The sequence below is a fragment of the Hyla sarda genome, chromosome 1, assembly GCF_029499605.1.
Source record: "Hyla sarda isolate aHylSar1 chromosome 1, aHylSar1.hap1, whole genome shotgun sequence".
NCBI classification, from domain to species: Eukaryota; Metazoa; Chordata; class Amphibia; order Anura; family Hylidae; genus Hyla; species Hyla sarda.
The window spans coordinates 367,505,371-367,528,329 of NC_079189.1; the positions used below are offsets into that span (position 1 = coordinate 367,505,371).

The 22,959-nt window shown below is 44.8% G+C and overlaps 1 protein-coding gene across 1 annotated transcript in view; it reads left to right on the forward strand.

Annotated features, from left to right (window-relative positions):
* The window catches only part of LOC130362012 (transmembrane channel-like protein 1), a 143,160-nt gene that overhangs the window by 97,813 nt on the left and 22,388 nt on the right, over positions 1-22,959 (forward strand). The window lies entirely within an intron of this gene.

Consider the following 22,959-nt stretch of genomic DNA (forward strand, 5'->3'; position numbering starts at 1 on the left):
ATCAAAGATAGCTAGACACAGTGTCATTCTGACTGATAAGTGCTGTGTTAAGCTGTCTCACCCATGGATGAGTACTATTAACAAGCGCTTAGTGTCTTTACTCCACTGTACAATTTCTGAAAGAATACAGGTTATTTATTCAAGAAGTTTACCGTCTGGGAACAATTAACCAAAAGAAATTGTCAACAGCCTCCAAGGTGACCTATTGTCTCAGGGATAGGGAGCCTTGGTGAAAAGGGCAGCATGTGGATTGATCAGTAATGTTGAAGCTTTGTATATAAGCTCAATTCAAATTTTCAAATTTTACAAGACCTCAAAAGTGAAACTTTGGAATGAGACAAGATTTTGGTGATCCCTGACGAAGAAAGTTTGTACACATCGATTGGGTACAAGGAAGGATGTGAGCTTTACAATATTTTCTCTACAAATACCCTAATTATGAGTGATTTTCTCTTACAATTAGTCAATATCTTTTTGTATGGATGGCAGTGGTTCCACAATGGGTGTGACCTGTGCGCCCACTTTTGCAAACTTGTAAATAGATTGGCGGGAGGAAGAGTTGGACTTCCAGGAGAGAATGTTGAATTATATTTCCAAGGTAATACTTTGGAAGCAAGACATTGATGATATTCTGATAATATGAAAATCATTAGTAAAATAATTAAAGATGTAATTTAGTACTCAATAACAATTTGCAGAGTTTAAGACTTTAAAATAACTTTAAAATACAGTCAGAGTGAAAACCTCTTTCTAGATGTTAATGTACAAGTGGAAGAGAAAGGCACAGTTGAAGAGATCTGCCAGGAAGCAGCTACTAATTCTCTTTGGATGCCAGTAGTGCTAATCACAAAAGCCAAATGATGGCATTCCAAAAGACTTTGGGGGAACTTAAAGGGAGCAAATCATCAGATTTTACCCTATATAATGCTTGGCAAAGCATTATATAGGGTAAAATTGTTGTCCTCACCATCCCCGGGGGACGCTACTGCACCCAGGGATGGTGAAGATATGAAGTTATAAACTAGTCACCGCCGCCGCCGTAATTAGTCACCTGGGCGGGGAGCTCTTCTCACCTACTCCCGTTCTTCAGCCGGGAGCGACGCCACCTCCGCTTGATTGATGGGCCGCGTCATTGTTCTGCTCACTGAACAGACGGAGCGGTACAATGACGCGGCCCATCAATCAAGCGGAGGGGGCGTCACCCCCGGCCGAAGAATGGGAGTAGGTGAGAAGAGCTCCCCACCCAGGTGACTACTTACGGTGGCGGCGGTGACTAGTTTATAACTTCATATCTTCACCATCCCTGGGGGCAGGAGCATCCCCCGGGAATGGTGAAAATAAAGATTTTACCCTAGCGTTATATAGGGTAAAATCTGATGATTGGTTCCCTTTAAAAAGAAATTGGCTCATGAATGACAAAAGATCAAAAACAAACATATACCATCATTTTACATACTGATAGAGACACGCTGCTGAGGCCCACACAAGATAGCAGATTGTATGCTGAGAGCACTGGAAAAACACTGGCATCTTCTTCTCCCAGATAATGACCTGAAGTCTATCCTTCCATTGCCTCAAGTCATTTTGAACAGCAAAGAAAAAGCACTGTAAAAATTCCTGATATTACTTTTACACCTTTGCCCCATTAATTTAAAATTATGTCCTCTTGGGATAGTTTTTTTGCTTTTAAATATGCTCTCCTCCTTTACCGTGTTGATTCCCTTTATGTATTTAAAAATCTCTATCATATCCCCTCTGTCTCTTCTTTCTTCCAAGCTATACATGTTGAGGTCCTTTAACCTTTCCTGGTAAGTTTTATCCTGCAATCCATGTACTAGTTTAGTAGCTCCTCTCTGAACTTTCCCCATCATATCTATGTCTTCTGGAGGTACGGCCTCCGGTACTGCGCACAATACTCCAAGTGAGGCCTCTCCAGTATTCTGTACAGCAGCGCGAGCACTTCCCTCTTTTTACTGCCAATACCTCTCCCTATACACCCAAGCATTCTGCTAGCATTTCCCGTTGCACTTTGACATTGTCTCAAAGAAGCAGGAAAATAATCGGCAACTCACAGCAACCAGCTGAATAAATCTTCTTTTATTTCATACTCACAAATATGTTACATGGGAAGAGGGTAGTGGGGGGACACAGGATGGCGACCAAGCTCCGTTTCGCACGGTGATCGTGCTTCCTCCGGCCAGAAGAAGCACGATCACCGTGCGAAACGGAGCTTGGTCGCCATCCTGTGTCCCCCCACTACCCTCTCCCCATGTAACATATTTGTGAGTATGAAATAAAAGATGATTTATTCAGCTGGTTGCGGTGAGTTGCCGATTATTTTCTTGCTTCTTTGAAACGTTTTCATGCACTATTGTCAATCAGAGCACCACCTCCAGCATTCCTAGTCCAAGTCTGCCATTTCATCATTGTTCTACACTCAAATAGGGAAGCAGTGCTGTGCTGGCTATCTACGAACTGTGTCTTTGACATTGTCTGCCTACCTTTAACCCCTTAAGGACTCAGGGTTTTTCTGTTTTTGCACTTTAGTTTTTTCCTCCTTACCTTTTAAAAATCATAACCCTTTCAATTTTGCACCTAAAATTCCATATTATGGCTTATTTTTTGCGCCATCAATTCTACTTTGCAGTGACATTAGTAATTTAACCAAAAAACCATGGCGAAATGGAAAAAAAAATTCATTGTGCGACAAAATGCCATTTTGGGGGCTTTCCATTTTTTCGGCAAAATAACACCTTTTCTTTATTTTTTAGGACCATACAATTAAAATTATACCCTACTTATATAGGTTGGATTTTGTCATACTTCTAGAAAAAAATCATAACTACAGTACATGCACAAAAATGAATAAGTTTAAAATTGTAATCTTTTGACCCCTATAACTTTTTTATTTTTCCACGTACGGGGTGGTATGATGGCTCATTTTTTGCACCATGATCTGAACTTTTTAGTGGTAACATTTTTGTATTGAAAACTTTTTGATCGCTTTTTATTCCCTTTTATATGACATAAAAAGTGTCCAAAAATACGCTATTTTGGACTTTGGATTTTTTTTGCGCGTACGCCATTGAGCATCCGATTTAATTAATGATATATTTCTATAGTGGCGATACCACATATGTTTATTTTTGTTTTTATTTACACAGTTTTTTTAATGAGAAAAGAGGGGGGATTCTTACCGTACTTTTATTAGGGAAGAGGTTAGATGATCTTTATTAACTTTTTTTTTCAAATTTTTTTTTTGCAGTGTTATAGCCCCCTCTAGTGGCTATAGCACTGCACACACTGATCTGCTACACAGATCACTGCCATGCATTAACATGGCAGGGATCAGTGTTTTTGGCGGTTGGTTGCTCAAGCCTGGATTTCAGGCTTGGAGCAATCAATCGCTGATTGGATGCGCAGGAGGCAGGTAGGGCACCCTTCTGCTGCGCCCTAGCTGATTGGTACATCGCAGTTTCACCGCGATGGTCCTGATCAGCCTGACTGAGCTGCCAGGAGTGTATTCTTGTTACTTTCGATGCGGCAATCAACTTTGAACACCGCGTCTAAAGGGTTAATAGCACGCAGCACAACAATCAGTGCCGCACGCTATTAGCCCAGGGTCCCGTCTTTCATTAGCCACCGGGACTGACCCGCTATGATGCGGGGTCACAGCGTAACCCTGCATTATAGATCGGGCACAGGGCGTACAGGTACACCTTGCATCCTTATGAGAATAAAGGGGTACTCTACTGGAAAACATTTTTTTTAAATCAACTGGTGCCAGAAAGTTAAACAGATTTGTAAATTACTTCTATTAAAAAATCTTAATCCTTCCAGTACTTATCAGCTGCTATATGCTCCACAGGAAGTTCTTTTCTTTTTGAATTTCCTTTCTGTCTGACCACAGTGCTCTCTGCTGACACCTCTGTCCATTTTAGGAACTGTTCAGAGCAGGATAGATTTGCTATGAGGATTTGCTCCTACTTTGGATAGTTCCTAAAATGGACAGAGGTGTCAGCAGAGAGCACTGTGGTCAGACAGAAAGGAAATTAAAAAAGAAAAGAACTTCTGTGGAGCATATAGCAGCTGATAAGTCCTGGAAGGATTAAGATTTTTTAATTGACGTAATTTACAAATCTATTTAACTTTCTGGCACCAGTTGATAAAAAAAAAAAAAAAAAAAAAGTTTTCCAGCGGAATACCCCTTTAAGTCTTCTGAAATATGATACTGACATCAGGACTGTACCACTGATTCTATATTATTGAGTTTTAAGTCCCAGGTGCATTATCTTGCACTTATCCATTTTAAATGTCAGTTTTCAGAGTTCTGACCATTTTTCTAGTTTACCTGAATCATCTTGTAGATCTTAAAGGGGTACTCCGCTCCTAGACATCATATGCCGTATCCCCTACCCGCTGCTGGGGACCCCCTGGGATCTCGGTTGCAGCATACCGCTGTCATTACTGGACAGAGAAAACTCGCTCTGTGCGTAATGATGGGCGATACAGGGGCTGGAACATTGTGCTGTCACGGCTCCGTCCCCTCATGACATCATGACACGCCCCCTTAACCCCTTAAGGACCAGGGGGTTTTCCGTTTTTGCACTTTCGTTTTTTCCTCCTTACCTTTAAAAAATCATAACCCTTTCAATTTTGCACCTAAAAATCCATATGATTGCTTATTTTTTGCACCACCAATTCTACTTTGTAATGATTTCAGTCATTTTACCCAAAAACCTACGGTGAAACGGAAAAAAAAATCATTGTGAGACAAAATTGAAAAAAAAAACAAAAAAAACATTTTGTAACTTTTGGGGGCTTCTGTTTCTACGCAGTAAATTTTTCAGTAAAAAAGACACATTCTCTTTATTCTGTAGGTTCATACGATTAAAATGATACCCTACTTATATAGGTTTGATTTTGTTGTACTTCTGGAAAAAAATCATAACTACATGCAGGAAAATGTATACGTTTAAAATTGTCATCTTCTGACCTCTATAACTTTTTATTTTACCGCGTATGGGTCGTTATGAGGGCTCATTTTTAGCGCCGTGATCTGAAGTTTTTAGCGGTACCCTTTTTGTATTGATCAGACTTGTTGATAACTTTTTATTAATTTTTTCATGATATAAAAAGGGACCAAAAATACACTATTTTGGACTTTGGAATTTCTTGGCGCGTACGCCATTGACCGGGCGGTTTAATTAACGATATATTTTTATAATTCGGACATTTCTGCACGCGGTGATACCACATATGTTTATTTTTATTCACACTGTATATTTTTTTTTTTATGGGAAAAGGGGGGTGATTCAAACTTTTAATAGGGGAGGTGTTAAATGATCTTCATTCACTTTTTTAAAAACTTTTTTGCAGTGTTATAGCTCCCATAGGGAGCTATAACACTGCACACACTAATCTTTTACATTGATCACTGATTTCTCATAGGAAACCAGTGATCAATGATTCTGGATCTCAGGCACTGAGCAGTCATTCGACGACCGGACACCAGGAGGCAAGGTAGGAGACCCTCCTTGTGTCCTACAGCTGTTCGGGACACTGCGATTTCGCCGCGGCGATCCCGAACAGCTCCCTGAGCTAACCGGCATGGTTTCACTTTCACTTTAGACGCAGCGTTCAACTTTGAACGCTGCGTCTAAAGGGTTAATAGCATGCGGCACTGCGATCACTGCCGCATGCTATTAGCCACGGGTCCCGGCCACGTCGTGTCCCCGTGTTATAGAAAGGGAAAGGACTCTGGACGTACCGGTATGTCCTTGGTCCTTAAGGGGTTAATAAAAGTCTATTGGAGGGGGTGTGACGGCCCCCACGCCACCTCCCACAGACTTGTATTGAGGGGATGGGCCGTGACATCATGAGGGGCGGAGCCATGATGTCATGATGCTCCAGCCCCTGTATCGCCCGTCATTATGCACAGAGCAAGTTTTCTCTGTACAGTAATGACAACGGGGTGCTGCAGCCGAGATCCAGCGGCGGGACCCCCGCGATCAGACATGTTATCCCCTATCCTTTGGATAGGGGATAAAATGTCTAGGGGCTGAGTACCCCTTTAAGCCCTTGCAGACAGGACCCTCTCTTGCTCTATATCAGTCTGTCATTTCCTCTCACCAATTGTGCACGTTCTCCCACTTAAAAAGATGAGAGAGCCCTGTGATTTTCATCATAGGTATACCTACACTATGAGAGACATAATGAGAAAAAAAATCCATAAACTCACATTGTCTGATTTTTTAAGAATTTATTTGCAAATGATGGTGGAAAATAAGTATTTGGTCAATAACAAAAGTTCATCTCAATACTTTGTTATATATCCCCTTTGTTGGCAATGACAGAGGTCAAACATAAAGAGGTCTTCATAAAGTTTTCACACACTGTAGCTGATATTTTGGCCCATTCCTCAATGCAGATCTTCTCTAGAGCAGTGATGTTTTGAGGCTGTCGCTAGGCAACACGGACTTTCAAATCCCTCCAAAGGTTTTCTATGGGGTTGAGATCTGGAGACTGGCTAGGCAACTCCAGGACCTTGAAATGCTTCTTACGAAGCCTCTCCTTTGTTGCCCGGGTGGTGTGTTTGGGATCATTGTCATGCTGAAAGACCCAGCCACGTTTCATCTTCAATGCCCTTGCTGATGGCAGAAGGTTTTCACTCAAAATCTCACCATACATGGTCCCATTCATTCTTTCTTTTACACGTATCAGTCGTCCTGATCCCTTGGCAGGAAAACAGCCCCAAAGCATGATGTTTCCACCCCCATGCTTCAAAGTATGTATGGGGAGAAAAAAAGAGACCAAAGAAGGCGCCTCATGTGATACCGTTAGGGTGGTATAGGGAAGGGGAAAGGGAAAGAGGTGCGGGGCTTGCAGGCCCCTTAGGTAGTAACTGCTCACCTTAGAGCAAGTGTTAAACTTGCATATCAACCCACTGATGGGGTTACAAAATAGCAGGAAACGCTACAGAGCCTGAGGTTACAGGTGAGGTAAGAACGTCTCCTGGAGAAAGTAGGTGATCGTGAGAGAGCAAAAGGACCTCACAAATGGCGCTGCTGGTTCCATAGGAAGTTGGAATAAACCAAATCCAGAATGGAGTATTGTAAGAACTTGTGGATTTTATTGCAAAAGAATAAAACCAATAAAAGCAATAAAAAAGCAATTCAAGTTAAGATTACGCGTTTCGGGGGAGCCACCCCCTTCTTCAGATCAGTGTGCAGACTATACAAACAGAGATTCTATAAATAGTGGAAAAAAGGGCACCAGGTACATTAGGGGCAGGAGTCATGTAAATGACATTCAGGTAAAACAATAGGAAAAAGCAAAAAAAACTGAATATAATCACTGTATGTACATCATATGTGGGTAACAGCATAGACCATATGCTGTTAGGCAAGGAATTCAGTAAATAACATGAATAAATGAATGCCGATGTCTGGCAGTTTCAGGCCGCACATCAAAAAGTTCTACTTTGGTTTCATCTGACCATATGACATTCTCCCAGTCCTCTTCTGGATCATCCAAATGCTCTCTAGCAAACTTCAGATGGGCCCGGACATGTACTGGCTTAAGCAAGGGGGCACGTCTGGCACTGCATGATTTGAGTACCTGCCGGCCCAGTGTGTTACTGATAGTAGCCTTTGCTACTTTGGTCCCAGCTCTCTGCAGGTCATTCACTAGGTCCCCCCGTGGAGTTCTGGGATTTTTTCTCACCGTTCTTGTGATCCTTTTGACACCATGGGTTGAGATCTTGCGTGGAGCCCCAGATCGAGGGAGATTATCAGTGGTCTTGTATGTCTTCCATTTTCTAATAATTGCTCCCACAGTTGAGTTCTTCACACCAAGCTGCTTGCCTATTGCAGATTCAGTCTTCCCAGCCTTGTGCAGGTCCACAATTTTGTTTCTGGTGTCCTTTGACAGCTCTTCGGTCTTGGCCATAGTGGAGTTTGGAGTGTGACTGTTTGAGGTTATAGGCAGGTGTCTTTTATACTGATAACAAGTTCAAACAAGTGCCATTAACCCCTTCAGGACCAAGCCCATTTTGGCCTTAAGGACCAGAGCGTTTTTTGCACATCTGACCACTGTCACTTTAAACATTAATAACTCTGGAATGCTTTTAGTTATCATTCTGATTCCGAGATTGTTTTTTCGTGACATATTCTACTTTAACATGGTGGTAAATTTTTGTGGTAACTTGCATCCTTTCCTTGTGAAAAATCCTAAAATTTTATGAAAAATTTGAAAATTTTGCATTTTTCTAACTTTGAAGCTCTCTGCTTGTAAGGAAAATGGATATTACAGATAAAAAAATTTTTTATTCACATATACAATATGTCTACTTTATGTCTGCATCATAAAAGTGACGAGTTTTTACTTTTGGAAGACACCAGAGGGCTTCAAAGTTCAGCAGCAATTTTCCAATTTTTCACAAAATTTTCAAACTCACTATTTTTCAGGGACCAGTTCAGGTTTGAAGGGGATTTGAAGGGTCTTCTTATTAGAAATACCCCACAAAAGACCCAATTATAAAAACTGCACCCCCCAAAGTATTCAAAATGACATTCAGTCATCATTTTAACCCTTTAGGTGTTTCACAGGAATAGAAGCAAAGTGAAGGAGAAAATTCACAATCTTCATTTTTTACACTCGCATGTTCTTGTAGACCCAATTTTTGAATTTTTACAAGGGGTAAAAGGAGAAAATGTATACTTCTATTTGTAGCCTGATTTCTCTTGAGTAAGCACATACCTCATATGTCTATGTAAAGTGTTCGGCGGGCGCAGTAGAGGGCTCAGAAGGGAAAGAGCGATAAGGGGATTTTGGAGAGTACGTTTTTCTGAAATGGTTTTTGGGGGGCATGTTGCATTTAGGAAGCCCCTATGGTGCCAGAACAGCAAAAAACCCTCACATGGCATACCATTTTGGAAACTAGACCCCTTGAGGAACATAACCAGGAATAAAGTGAGCCTTAATACCCCACAGGTGTTTCACAACTTTTGCATATGTAAAAAAAAAAATTTTTTTCACTAAAATGTGTGTTTCCCCCCAAATTTCACATTTTTCCAAGGGTTAATAGCAGGAAATACCCCCCAATATTTGTAACCCCTTCTCTTCTGAGTATGGAGGTACCCCATAAGTTGACCTGAAGTGCACTATGGGCGAACTACAATGCTCAGAAGAGAAGGAGTCATATTTGGCTTTTTGAGAGCAAATTTTGCTCGGGGAGCATGTCGCATTTAGGAAGCCCCTAAGGTGCTAGAACAGCAAAAAAAAAAAAACACATGGCATACCATTTTGGAAACTAGACCCCTTGAGGAACGTAACAAGGGGTACAGTGAGCATTTGCCCCCCACTGGTGTCTGACAGATCTTTGGAACAGTGGGCTGTACAAGTTTTCATTTTCACGGACCACTGTTCCAAAGATCCGTCAGACACCTGTGGGGGGGTAAATTCTCACTGCAGCCCTCATTACATTCCGTGAGGGGTGTCGTTTCCGAAATGGGGTCACATGTGGGGTTTTGTTTTTTTTGCGTTTGTCAAAACCGCTGTAACAATCAGCCACCCCTGTGCAAATCACCTCAAATGTACATGGTGCGCTCTCCCTTCTGGGCCTTGTTGTGCGCCCCCAAAGCCCTTTGCGCTCACATATGGGGTATCTCTGTAGTCGGGAGAAATTGCGTTACAAATTTTGGGGGGCTTTTTTCCCTTTTACCTCTTGTGAAAATGTAAAGTATAGGGTAACATCAGCATGTTAGTGTAAAAAATAAAAAAAATTTACACTAACATTCTGGTGTAGACCCCAACATTTCCTTTTCATGAAGGGTTAAAGAAGAAAAAGCCCCCCAAACCTTGTAACGCAATTTCTCCCGAGTACGGCGATACCCCATATGTGACCCTAAACTGTTGCCCTGAAATACGACAGGGCTCCAAATTGAGAGCGCCATGTGCATTTGAGGCCTAAATTAGGGATTTGCATAGGGGTGGACATAGGGGTATTCTACGCCAGTGATTCCCAAACAGGGTGCCTCCAGCTGTTGCAAAACTCCCAGCATGCGTGGACAGTCAACGGCTGTCCGGTAATACTGGGAGTTGTTGTTTTTCAACAGCTGGAGGCTCTGCTTTGGAAACAGTGGTGTACCGGACGTTCTTATTGGGGGAGGGGGGCTGTGTAGGGGTATGTGTATATGTAGTGTTTTTAACTTTTTATTTTATTTTATTTTGTGTTAGTGTAGTGTAGTGTTTTTAGGGTACAGTCACATGGGCAGGGGATTACAGCGAGTTTCCCAGCGCAAAATTTGCTGCATCTCAAGATGCGAGAAACCCACTGTAAAAGCCTCGCCCATGTGAATGTACCCTGTACATTCACGGGGGGGTTGCACCAGCTGTTGCAAAACCACAACTCCCAGCATGCATGGTCTGTTAGTGCATGCTGGGAGTCATAGTTTTGCAATAGCTGGAGGCACACAGGTTAGGAAACACTGAGTTAGAAACAGACAATGTTTCCCAACCAGTGTGTCTCCAGTTGTTGCAAAACTACAACTCCCAGCATGCCCAGACAGCTGAAGGGCATGCTGGGAGTTGTAGTTCGGCAACATCTGAAGGGCCAGATGTTGCTGAACTAAAACTCCCAGCATGCCTGGACAGTCAGTGGGAGTTGTAGTTTTCAGACTCCTAGAAGCAGCAGTGAAGATCTTCACTGCTGCCTCTGAGGACTACATACTTACCTGCCGGTCCCGTCGCTGCTCGTCCACGTGGCCGGTCCTGCCGCTCCTCCAGGTAAGTCCGCCGGTGCCCACGTGTTCCCCCCGTGTGCCGCAGGTCCCCGCGAGCCCCCGCAGCCATCGTACCCCGTTCTGCCCGACTTCCAGGGGCGGGCAGTGCGGGGGATCTGAACTTTCACCCCAGATCACTGTGATTGGTCCACAGGGACCAATCACAGTGATCGCTGACCAGGACCATCAATGGATGGTCCTGGGGGGTGAAGCAGAAGTTGTCCCCTGCTGGAAACAGCAGGACTTCTGCCAGTTAACCCGTGCGATGCTGCGCATCGCCGGGTTAACTGAATGTCATTTATAAACGCCGGCATGCGCGAACGCACTGCACAACCCGGCGTTTATATATGACATTCTGCGGGAAGGGGTTAATACAGGTAACAAGTGGAGGACAGAGGAGGCTCTTAAAGAAGTTACAGGTCTGTGAGATACAGAATTCTTGCTTGTTTGTAGGTGACCAAATACTTATTTTCCACCATAGTTTGTAAATAAATTCTTTAAAAATCAGACAATGTGATTTTGTGGATTTTATGTCTCTCACAGTTGAGGTATACCTATGATGAAAATTACAGGCCTCTCTCATCTTTTGAAGTAGGAGAACTTGCTCAATTGGTGGCTGGCTAAATACTTTTTTTTTTGCCCCAGTATATGTACTTTAACTGTTATCATATGTACAGCACCCTGGCACCAAGATTGCTATAAAAATAATTTAGGAAGAAACTTTTATATAAACTTTATCATTTATATACATTTTGTGCCAAATAAATGTGCTAAAAGACTGCTTACAAAAATCAGCAAAAAGGAGAAAATGGCACAAATAATAAATCCATCTTCCTTTCTTATAAATTTCCACCTAGTATCCCACACCATATTGCCTTTTTCTCATTTACATATTAAATATTTTATTGGGCGTGATATATGCTTTATTTTAAAATTTTTCTTAATTACAGCCTTTTTGATTAGCTGATCACTCTGTCATTCATTTATGAATCTGTTACAACCTGCCGAGTGATGGTGTGGCGTGGTCTATATGAAGCTGGTTCTGACCAGCAAAACACCCATCAGTACTTTGTTAGATCACAGTGTTCTCATTTCCTTGTCTTAAAGATACATCACAATAAATAACTATTGAAAACAGTAGCTTTTATTTACCTATAACCAGGGGTCAAGTCCTGGAACAAGTCCCCCCCCCCCCCAGTTTGCGTAAAAAAACAAGCGAAAATGTCCAATTGTCCACCTTGCTACTGGGGTGACACACTGTAACAAACCCCCTCCTCATGTAATCTCCTTGCTACTGGGATGACACACTGTAACAAACCCCCTCCTCATGTAATCTCCTTGCTACTGCGGTGACACACTGTAACAAACCTCCTCCTCATCTAATCACCTTACTACTGGGGTGACACTGTAACAAACCTCCTCCTCATCTAATCACCTTATTACTGAGTGACACACTGTAACCAACCTCCTCCTCATCTAATCACCTTACTACTGGGGTGACACACTGTAACAAACCTCCTCCTCGCGTAATCTCCTTGCTACTGGGGTGACACACTGTAACAAACCTCCTCCTCACTTAATTACATTACTATAGGGGTGACACACTGTAACAAACCTCCTCCACATGTAATCTCCTTAATATTGGGTGACACACTGTAACAAACCTCCTCCACATGTAATCTCCTTACTACTGGGTGACACACTGTAACAATGCTCCTTCTCGTGTAATCTCCTTACTACTGGGGTAGCACATGTGGTAACTGCCTTGGGGTGTAGTGTAGTTGGGGTGTTGCTTCGGTATATGAGGGGTTAATTTAGCCCTTGTCACTCGTGACGCCAGGGTGAGGATTAATACGCTGAGGTAAATCTTCGGCCTATTGCCACCCTTCCCAGAAATGATAGGTGCGTGCTTAAATGAATGAAGGTCCACAATAGAGATGAACTTGAACTTGCATAAACTTTACTGAGGTACTTGCGGTACATTCAATTAACAGCAACAGTCTTAGCAATACAGTCTATATACAGCACGGCAGTGATTGACAGATGCTGAGGACCATTGACTTATCCAAAGGATTATTAGAATTAGGATTGGTGCAGAGATCCGTCCGGATTTAGGGGTCTGTTTAGGTCCGGTGATCTTGCGGAGTTAACAGGGATTGAGATAACTCACAGTTTTGTAAAGATGGCCGTTGCCTCAAGGCTTGGGCCTAGTAACTGCTGATGACAGCTGCGCAGATCCTCCTTCATCAGCAGCCCACGAGGAAAAGAGAACAAGTAATGGCCGCCGCTCCCTTATATGGGCAGGGGCAGGGCCATATTGGATTGGTCCGTGTCAGCTGTCACTCACCGTTACAATGCCTGGTGGGCGATCACCTGACTTCCTCCAAAGGTCCTTGAACCAGAAAACCATAGAGTTTTGGAAAGCATCACGTGACCCGCAGGTCCTGCGACGCCAAAACAAGGTAAGTACACTTTATTTACATATTTACACATTGAATTTGAATCATTTTAACTATTAAAGGGGTGACAAGGGGCTAACTATTGATGAGGACCCCACCAGTACCTAGGGACTCTGACTTTGGAGACCTCACCACAAGGCAACGGATGCAATCCGGTACGGGACACCACACACACACTGTAACAAACCTCCTCATGTAATGACCCCACTACTGTGGTGACACACTAATAAACCTTCTCCACATGTAATCTCCTTACTACTGGGGTGACACACTGTAAAAAATCTCCTTTACATGTAATCTCCTTACTACGGGGGTGACACACTGTAACAAACCTCCTCCTCATATAATCTCTTTACTACTGTGGTGACACACTGTAACAAACCTCCTCCTCATTTAATCTCCTTACTACTGTGGTGACACACTGTAACAAACCTGCTCCTCATGTAATTTCCTTTCTACTGTGGTGACACACTGTAATAAACCTCCTCCTCATGTAATCTCCTTACTACTGTGGTGACACACTGTAACAAAGCTCCTTCCATGTAATTACCTTACTTGGGTGACATGTGACATGTCTCCTCCAGTTCAACCCCGCCTCCTCCACAGCATCACACAGGTCCTTCAGCCACGATCTCTCTTCTCCTCCACAGATAAGCTCCACCCCCAACATGTGATGGTGACATCATCAAAGGTCCTACATCTCCAGTATTTAGCAGTCCGGGCCAGGGGAATAATTCAGAGGTTAGTCCTGCAGGACTAGTGTAACAGGGACGGCGTTCCTCCTCTGGAAAAAGCAAAGGAACACCGTTCTTGTGTGCTCCTGCAGGACCTGAGCCCTGCCTATAACACTACTCCTAGGCTTAGAGGCGCCCGGTGGTGTGACATTATAGATGCTAAGCACTCGCTGACAGCGACCCCTGTGGGTGAGACAGCTGAACACAGAGCTCACCAGTTAGAATGGCATTGGGGGAGATTTATCAAAATCTGTGCAGAGTAACCAATCAGATTTCTTCTTTCATTTTTCACAGGCCTTTTTATAAATAAAAGAAGGGATCTGATTGGTTGCTATTGGCAACTGCACCACTCATTCACTGCACAGGTTTTGATAAATCTCCCACATTGTGTGTACTTATCTTAATGCAACATACTCTTACAACATGGTGTGCTGTGTTACATCATAGCTGCTTACCAGAGGTAACGGCACCTTGCCTAGTTCTCATTTATTCAAGGGAACACCACATTAGACTGTGCCTTGTGACATAAAAAGAGGTATCTAGTGTAGCAATCAATACTATGCTATGGCCATATAGCCAACAATCATAGTATGCAGCCAGGGGTAGCTCTATAATTGGACCCAAGTGGCAATTCAACAGGGGTGAAACTTTCCTGCCCAGGAGGTCTGCCCAATGTACCGTCCATCACTACTTGCATCACCATGCCCCCTACTTTTACTGAACTGTCCGCATTACTGCTGTAAATCCCACTAAACAGCATTAGGTTCAATAAACTTTGCGTTGCCTGTGCTGTGTAGTAGCTCCTTTCCCGCCGAACCATAAGGTTTGTCTCCCTGTTCATGTATGTAGCTCCTTTCCCTCCTGCTCTGCAGTACTTCTGCTTAGAGTATGTTCACACAGCAGAATATCCACAATTTCACAAAAATTCTGTTCAGCAAAGCTTGCTGGACGGAACTGCGGAATTCTACTGCTGAATTTCAGGCAGATATTTTTGCAGAATTCTACATGAAAATTCTGCCGTGTGAACATAACTTTAGCCACTCTCCCTGGTGCAGGCAGTCTGTCTGAGTGCAACATCGTAGGTCTCCTGACTCCCGCTTCTACTCTCCAGATAGCAACTGTCACAGGTTTGTTTTTATTGTTCATAAAAACCAGTTTACACAGGTCACAGCCTTCCACTGCCCCTGACACAGGACACACTTCATTAACCCTTATCCTGCTTTCAGCTGTGTGTGTATGAATTTTTTTTGTCATGTGAAATGACCAAAAAGAGGCAGTTTTATTTACAAAAAAAAAAAAAAAAGGTTCTAAAACCAGAGGTTTCTATAAGTTTTGTTGAACTTATTGGTCAAATGTCCCATAGTTTAAAGGAGTACTCAAAAAAGGTGTTCAAATCAACTGGTGCCAGAAAGTTAAACAGATTTGTAAATAACTTCTATTTAAAAATCTTAATCCTTCCAGTACTTATCAGCTGTTGAATGCTCCACAGGAAGTTGCATAGTTCTGACCACAGCGCTCTGTTGCCAACTCTGGATTCCAGAGCATGAGCAAATCCCTATAGCAAACCTCTCCTGCTCAGAACAGTAGATATATGTATATGTGAATATAGAAGACATAGAAATCCAGCGCAGGTTCTTGTGCAATAAGAACTGAATCTTTATTTTCACCACGACAAAGCAGGATACAAGTAACGCGTTTCAGATGGTTTTACCAGCCTTACTAATACTAGTATGCTGTTACTATAGCCATACCTTTGTAGGAGAAAGATCCATCACTCTGCACAGGAAGCACCTGAAGCGGGGTAATGAGTCCACTCCCACAAAGGAAATACAAAGTAAAAAAATACATAAATATAACAACATCAATAAAAACATGCATGAAAAAAATTAATGTGTATACAAAAGGCATTTTACAGAAAAAATATATAATATTTAAATATAGACAAATAACTAAATGTAACATAATATTACATATCGTACTGCAAAATAGCCGGAATTGTATAAAATGGAGATGCACTGTCACGATGCCGGCTGGCAGGTAGTGGACCCTCTGTGCCAGAGAGGGATTGGCGTGGACCGTGCTAGTGGACCGGTTCTAAGCCACTACTGGTTTTCACCAGAGCCCGCCGCAAAGCGGGATGGTCTTGCTGCGGCGGTAGTGACCAGGTCGTATCCACTAGCAACGGCTCACCTCTCTGGCTGCTGAAGATAGGCGCGGTACAAGGGAGTAGGCAGAAGCAAGGTCGGACGTAGCAGAAGGTCGGGGCAGGCAGCAAGGATCGTAGTCAGGGGCAACGGCAGAAGGTCTGGAAACACAGGCAAGGAACACACAAGGAACGCTTTCACTGGCACTAAGGCAACAAGATCCGGCAAGGGAGTGCAAGGGAAGTGAGGTAATATAGGGAAGTGCACAGGTGAAAACCCTAATTGGAACCACTGCGCCAATCAGCGGCGCAGTGGCCCTTTAAATCGCAGAGACCCGGCGCGCGCGCGCCCTAGGGAGCGGGGCCGCGCGCGCCGGGACAGAACAGACGGGGAGCGAGTCAGGTAGGGGAGCCGGGGTGCGCATCGCGAGCGGGCGCTACCCGCATCGCGAATCGCATCCCGGCTGGCAGCGGGATCGCAGCGCCCCGGGTCAGAGGACGTGACCGGAGCGCTGCAGCGGAGGGAGTGAAGCGAGCGCTCCGGGGAGGAGCGGGGACCCGGAGCGCTCGGCGTAACAGTACCCCCCCCCTTGGGTCTCCCCCTCTTCTTGGAGCCTGAGAACCTGAGGAGCAGACTTTTGTCAAGGATGTTGTCCTCAGGTTCCCAGGATCTCTCTTCAGGACCACAACCCTCCCAGTCTACTAAAAAAAAATTTTTCCCTCTGACCTTTTTGGCAGCCAAAATCTCCTTGACCGAGAAGACGTCCGAGGAGCCGGAAACAGGAGTGGGAGGAACAGATTTGGGAGAAAAACGGTTGAGGATGAGTGGTTTGAGAAGAGAGACGTGAAAGGCATTAGGGATACGAAGAGAAGGAGGAAGAAGAAGTTTATAAGAGACAGGATTAATTTGACACAAAATTTTGAAAGGACCAAGATAGCGTGGTCCCAACTTGTAGCTAGGGACACGGAAGCGGACATATTTAGCGGAGAGCCATACCTTGTCTCCAGGGGAAAAAACGGGGGGAGCTCTTCTTTTCTTATCCGCGAACCTCTTCATGCGTGAAGAAGCCTGTAAGAGAGAATTTTGGGTCTCTCTCCATATAATGGAAAGGTCACGAGAAATTTCATCCACAGCGGGCAGACCAGAGGGCAAGGGGGTAGGGAGGGGGGGAAGAGGGTGACGGCCGTACACCACGAAAAATGGGGATTTGGAGGAAGATTCAGAGACCCTGAAGTTATACGAGAATTCGGCCCATGGAAGGAGATCTGCCCAGTCATCCTGGCGGGAGGAAACAAAATGTCGCAAATAATCACCCAGGATCTGGTTAATTCTTTCTACTTGTCCATTGGACTGGGGATGATATGCAGAGGAAAAATTTAATTTAATCTTGAGTTGTTTACAGAGAGCCCTCCAGAATTTAGACACGAATTGGACCCCTCTATCCGAGACAATCTGCGTAGGCAACCCGTGAAGACGAAAAATGTGTACAAAAAATTGTTTAGCCAACTGAGGCGCAGAAGGAAGACCAGGAAGAGGGATGAAATGTGCCATTTTGGAGAATCGATCAACGACCACCCAAATAACGGTGTTGCCACGGGAAGGGGGTAAATCAGTAATAAAATCCATACCAATCAGAGACCAAGGCTGTTCGGGGACAGGCAGAGGATGAAGAAAACCAGCGGGCTTCTGGCGAGGAGTCTTATCCCGGGCACAGATAGTGCAGGCTCGCACAAAGTCCCCAACATCCGTCTCCAGAGTCGGCCACCAATAGAAGCGGGAGATGAGTTGCACAGATTTCTTGATGCCCGCATGACCTGCGAGATGGGAGGAGTGACCCCATTTGAGGATTCCGAGGCGTTGGCGTGGAGAAACAAAGGTCTTTCCTGGAGGAGTCTGCCTGATGGAGGCAGGAGAAGTGGAGATCAGGCAGTCAGGTGGAATGATGTGTTGCGGAGGGAGATCAACTTCTGAGGCATCCGAGGAACGAGAGAGAGCATCGGCCCTAATGTTCTTATCGGCAGGACGAAAGTGAATCTCAAAATTAAATCGGGCAAAGAACAGAGACCACCGGGCCTGGCGAGGATTCAGCCGTTGGGCAGACTGGAGGTAGGAGAGGTTCTTGTGGTCGGTGTAGATAATAACAGGAAATCTTGATCCCTCCAGCAGATGCCTCCATTCCTCAAGTGCTAATTTAATGGCTAGAAGCTCTCGATCCCCGATGGAGTAGTTCCTCTCCGCTGGAGAGAAGGTCCTAGAGAAAAAACCACAAGTGACGGCATGCCCGGAAGAATTTTTTTGTAGAAGAACAGCTCCAGCTCCCACTGAGGAGGCATCAACCTCCAATAGGAAGGGTTTGGAAGGGTCAGGTCTGGAGAGCACGGGAGCCGAAGAAAAGGCAGACTTGAGTCGTTTAAAGGAGTCTTCTGCTTGAGGAGGCCAGGACTTGGGATCAGCATTTTTTTTGGTTAAAGCCACGATAGGAGCCACAATGGTAGAAAAATGTGGAATAAATTGCCTGTAATAATTGGCGAACCCCAAAAAGCGTTGGATAGCACGGAGTCCGGAGGGGCGTGGCCAATCTAAGACGGCAGAGAGTTTGTCTGGATCCATCTGTAGTCCCTGGCCAGAGACCAAATATCCTAGAAAAGGAAGAGATTGGCATTCAAACAGACATTTCTCAATTTTGGCATAGAGTTGGTTGTCACGAAGTCTCTGAAGAACCATACGGACATGCTGGCGGTGTTCTTCTAGATTGGCAGAAAAAATTAGGATATCGTCCAGATATACAACAACACAGGAGTATAACAGATCACGAAAAATTTCATTGACAAAGTCTTGGAAGACGGCAGGGGCATTGCACAGTCCAAAGGGCATGACCAGATACTCAAAGTGTCCATCTCTGGTGTTAAATGCCGTTTTCCACTCGTCCCCCTCTCTGATGCGGATGAGGTTATAGGCGCCTCTTAAGTCCAATTTAGTGAAGATGTGGGCACCTTGGAGGCGATCAAAGAGTTCAGAGATGAGGGGTAAGGGGTAGCGGTTCTTAACCGTGATTTTATTAAGACCGCGGTAGTCAATGCAAGGACGTAGGGAGCCATCTTTTTTGGACACAAAGAAAAATCCGGCTCCGGCAGGAGAGGAGGATTTACGGATAAAGCCCTTTTTTAGATTCTCCTGGACGTATTCGGACATGGCAAGAGTCTCTGGGGCAGAGAGAGGATAAATTCTGCCCCGGGGTGGAGTAGTACCCGGGAGGAGGTCGATAGGGCAATCATAAGGCCTGTGAGGAAGTAGAGTCTCAGCTTGTTTTTTGCAGAAAACATCCGCGAAGTCCATATAGGCCTTAGGGAGACCGGTTACTGGAGGAACCACAGAGTTACGGCAAGGGTTACTGGGAACCGGTTTTAGACAGTTCTTGGAACAAGAGGACCCCCAACTCTTGATCTCCCCAGTGGACCAATCCAGGGTTGGGGAATGAAGTTGAAGCCAGGGAAGTCCAAGGAGAATCTCCGAGGTGCAATTGGGGAGGACCAAAAGTTCAATCCTCTCATGATGAGATCCGATGCTCATAAGAAGGGGCTCCGTGCGGAAACGTATGGTACAGTCCAATCTTTCATTATATACACAATTGATGTAGAGGGGTCTGGCGAGACTGGTCACCGGGATGTTGAACCTGTTGACGAGAGAGGCCAAAATAAAATTTCCTGCAGATCCAGAGTCCAAGAAGGCCACTGTAGAGAAGGAGAAGGCAGAGGCAGACATCCGCACAGGCACAGTAAGACGTGGAGAAGCAGAGTAGACATCAAGGACTGTCTCACCTTTGTGCGGAGTCAGCGTACGTCTTTCCAGGCGGGGAGGACGGATAGGACAATCCCTCAGGAAGTGTTCGGTACTAGCACAGTACAGGCAGAGGTTCTCCATACGGCGTCGTGTCCTCTCTTGAGGTGTCAGGCGAGACCGGTCGACCTGCATAGCCTCCACGGCGGGAGGCACAGGAACAGATTGCAGGGGACCAGAGGAGAGAGGAGCCGAGGAGACGAAACGCCTCGTGCGAACAGAGTCCATATCTTGGCGGAGTTCCTGACGCCTTTCAGAAAAACGCATGTCAATGCGAGTGGCTAGGTGAATAAGTTCATGTAGATTAGCAGGAATTTCTCGTGCGGCCAGAACATCTTTAATGTTGCTGGATAGGCCTTTTTTGAAGGTCGCGCAGAGGGCCTCATTATTCCAGGACAATTCTGAAGCAAGTGTACGGAATTGTACGGCATACTCGCCAACGGAAGAATTACCCTGGACCAGGTTCAACAGGGCAGTCTCAGCAGAAGAGGCTCGGGCAGGTTCCTCAAAGACACTTCGGATTTCCGAGAAGAAGGAGTGTACAGAGGCAGTGACGGGGTCATTGCGGTCCCAGAGCGGTGTGGCCCATGACAGGGCTTTTCCGGACAGAAGACTGACTACGAAAGCCACCTTAGACCTTTCAGTGGGAAACAGGTCCGACATCATCTCCAGATGCAGGGAACATTGGGAAAGAAAGCCACGGCAAAACTTAGAGTCCCCATCAAATTTATCCGGCAAGGATAAGCGTATCCCAGGAGCGGCCACTCGCTGCGGAGGAGGTGCAGGAGCTGGCGGAGGAGATGACTGCTGAAGCTGTGGTAGCAACTGTTGTAGCATAACGGTCAGTTGAGACAGCTGTTGGCCTTGTTGCGCTATCTGTTGTGACTGCTGGGCGACCACCGTGGTGAGGTCAGCGACAACTGGCAGAGGAACTTCAGCGGGATCCATGGCCGGATCTACTGTCACGATGCCGGCTGGCAGGTAGTGGACCCTCTGTGCCAGAGAGGGATTGGCGTGGACCGTGCTAGTGGACCGGTTCTAAGCCACTACTGGTTTTCACCAGAGCCCGCCGCAAAGCGGGATGGTCTTGCTGCGGCGGTAGTGACCAGGTCGTATCCACTAGCAACGGCTCACCTCTCTGGCTGCTGAAGATAGGCGCGGTACAAGGGAGTAGGCAGAAGCAAGGTCGGACGTAGCAGAAGGTCGGGGCAGGCAGCAAGGATCGTAGTCAGGGGCAACGGCAGAAGGTCTGGAAACACAGGCAAGGAACACACAAGGAACGCTTTCACTGGCACTAAGGCAACAAGATCCGGCAAGGGAGTGCAAGGGAAGTGAGGTAATATAGGGAAGTGCACAGGTGAAAACCCTAATTGGAACCACTGCGCCAATCAGCGGCGCAGTGGCCCTTTAAATCGCAGAGACCCGGCGCGCGCGCGCCCTAGGGAGCGGGGCCGCGCGCGCCGGGACAGAACAGACGGGGAGCGAGTCAGGTAGGGGAGCCGGGGTGCGCATCGCGAGCGGGCGCTACCCGCATCGCGAATCGCATCCCGGCTGGCAGCGGGATCGCAGCGCCCCGGGTCAGAGGACGTGACCGGAGCGCTGCAGCGGAGGGAGTGAAGCGAGCGCTCCGGGGAGGAGCGGGGACCCGGAGCGCTCGGCGTAACATGCACATACAATGAAAAATCAATAAATATATGCGAATAGCTGAGAAAATAATATAAGATGTAGAGAGAGGGTTATTTATATATAGGAGAAAGGGAATCATATAAATAAACCTAATAGTGTAAAAATAACATCCTGTCTACGATTTAACCCTTTCGGGAAACGAGTGTCAAGTTCCAAGATCCAATGGACCTCACGATCAAATATTTTTTGTCTATAGTTACCACCTCTCTTGGGGGGAATGACTCTTTCAATCCCTTGTAAGGTCATGGAAGAGAAATCCCTGTGATGAGACTCAACACAGTGTTTGGTAACTAACCATAGAAGTATGGCGAGAAGTAAAATGGGCAACGTCGGAGATATGTTTTCTAATTCTAGTTTTTAATGAATTGATAGTGCAACCTATATATTGTACTTTACATAAGGTGCAAGAAAACAAGTGAATAAATGTGATGTGTTACAGTTTATGTATTGCTGCATTATATAACTTTTTCCTGTGAAATATGAGGTGAACTCCATGGTATTATGCATCACCTTGCAGCATATACATATTCTGTTACCACACTTATAAAAACCTTTGGTTGCAAGCCATGTTTTCTTTTTAGATGTTTTACTGGAAAACAAACTAGATGACCGTTTATGTTCGATGGTAGGAGCCTTTTTAGGTACACATTTGTAACCGACATCCAATACAGAAAAAAATAATGGATCACCTGTAATGATATATTTATGGATTAGGTTACAAATGGTTCTAAAGTCCCAGCTATATTGGGTTGCAAAAATTATGGGTTTCTTTTGGTTCAATGCATTATTATTATCCTTCGTAGCAAAATTCCACTTATGGTAACCCCTATGAGCAAGACGCTTCTCTATATTATCATCTTCAATATCAAAAAGTTACATTGAATAATAGTTTTTTCTGGCCCTTATCTCTCCCACGGGAAGATTTCTCCCGGGAAGTAATTTTTTTCATGCATGTTTTTATTAGTAAGGCTGGTAAAACCGTCTGAAACGCGTCACTTGTATCCTGCTTTGTCGTGGTGAAAATAAAGATTCAGTTTTTATTGCACAAGAACCTGCACTGGATTTCTATTTCTTCTATATTGTTTCTCGGTGCTGGTTCACACCGTTTCTGGTGTGAACCAGGTATCTCAGCTCAGCTCTAAGGAGCTCTAAGGAGCTGAGCTGAGATACTACTTGTCTACATATATGTGAATATATATATATATATATATATATATATATATATAATATTCTCCAATAATATGCATAGCAATATCCTGTAACTATTAACACATATACATCATGAAAACACATTCTTTTAAATTAAATGAAAACC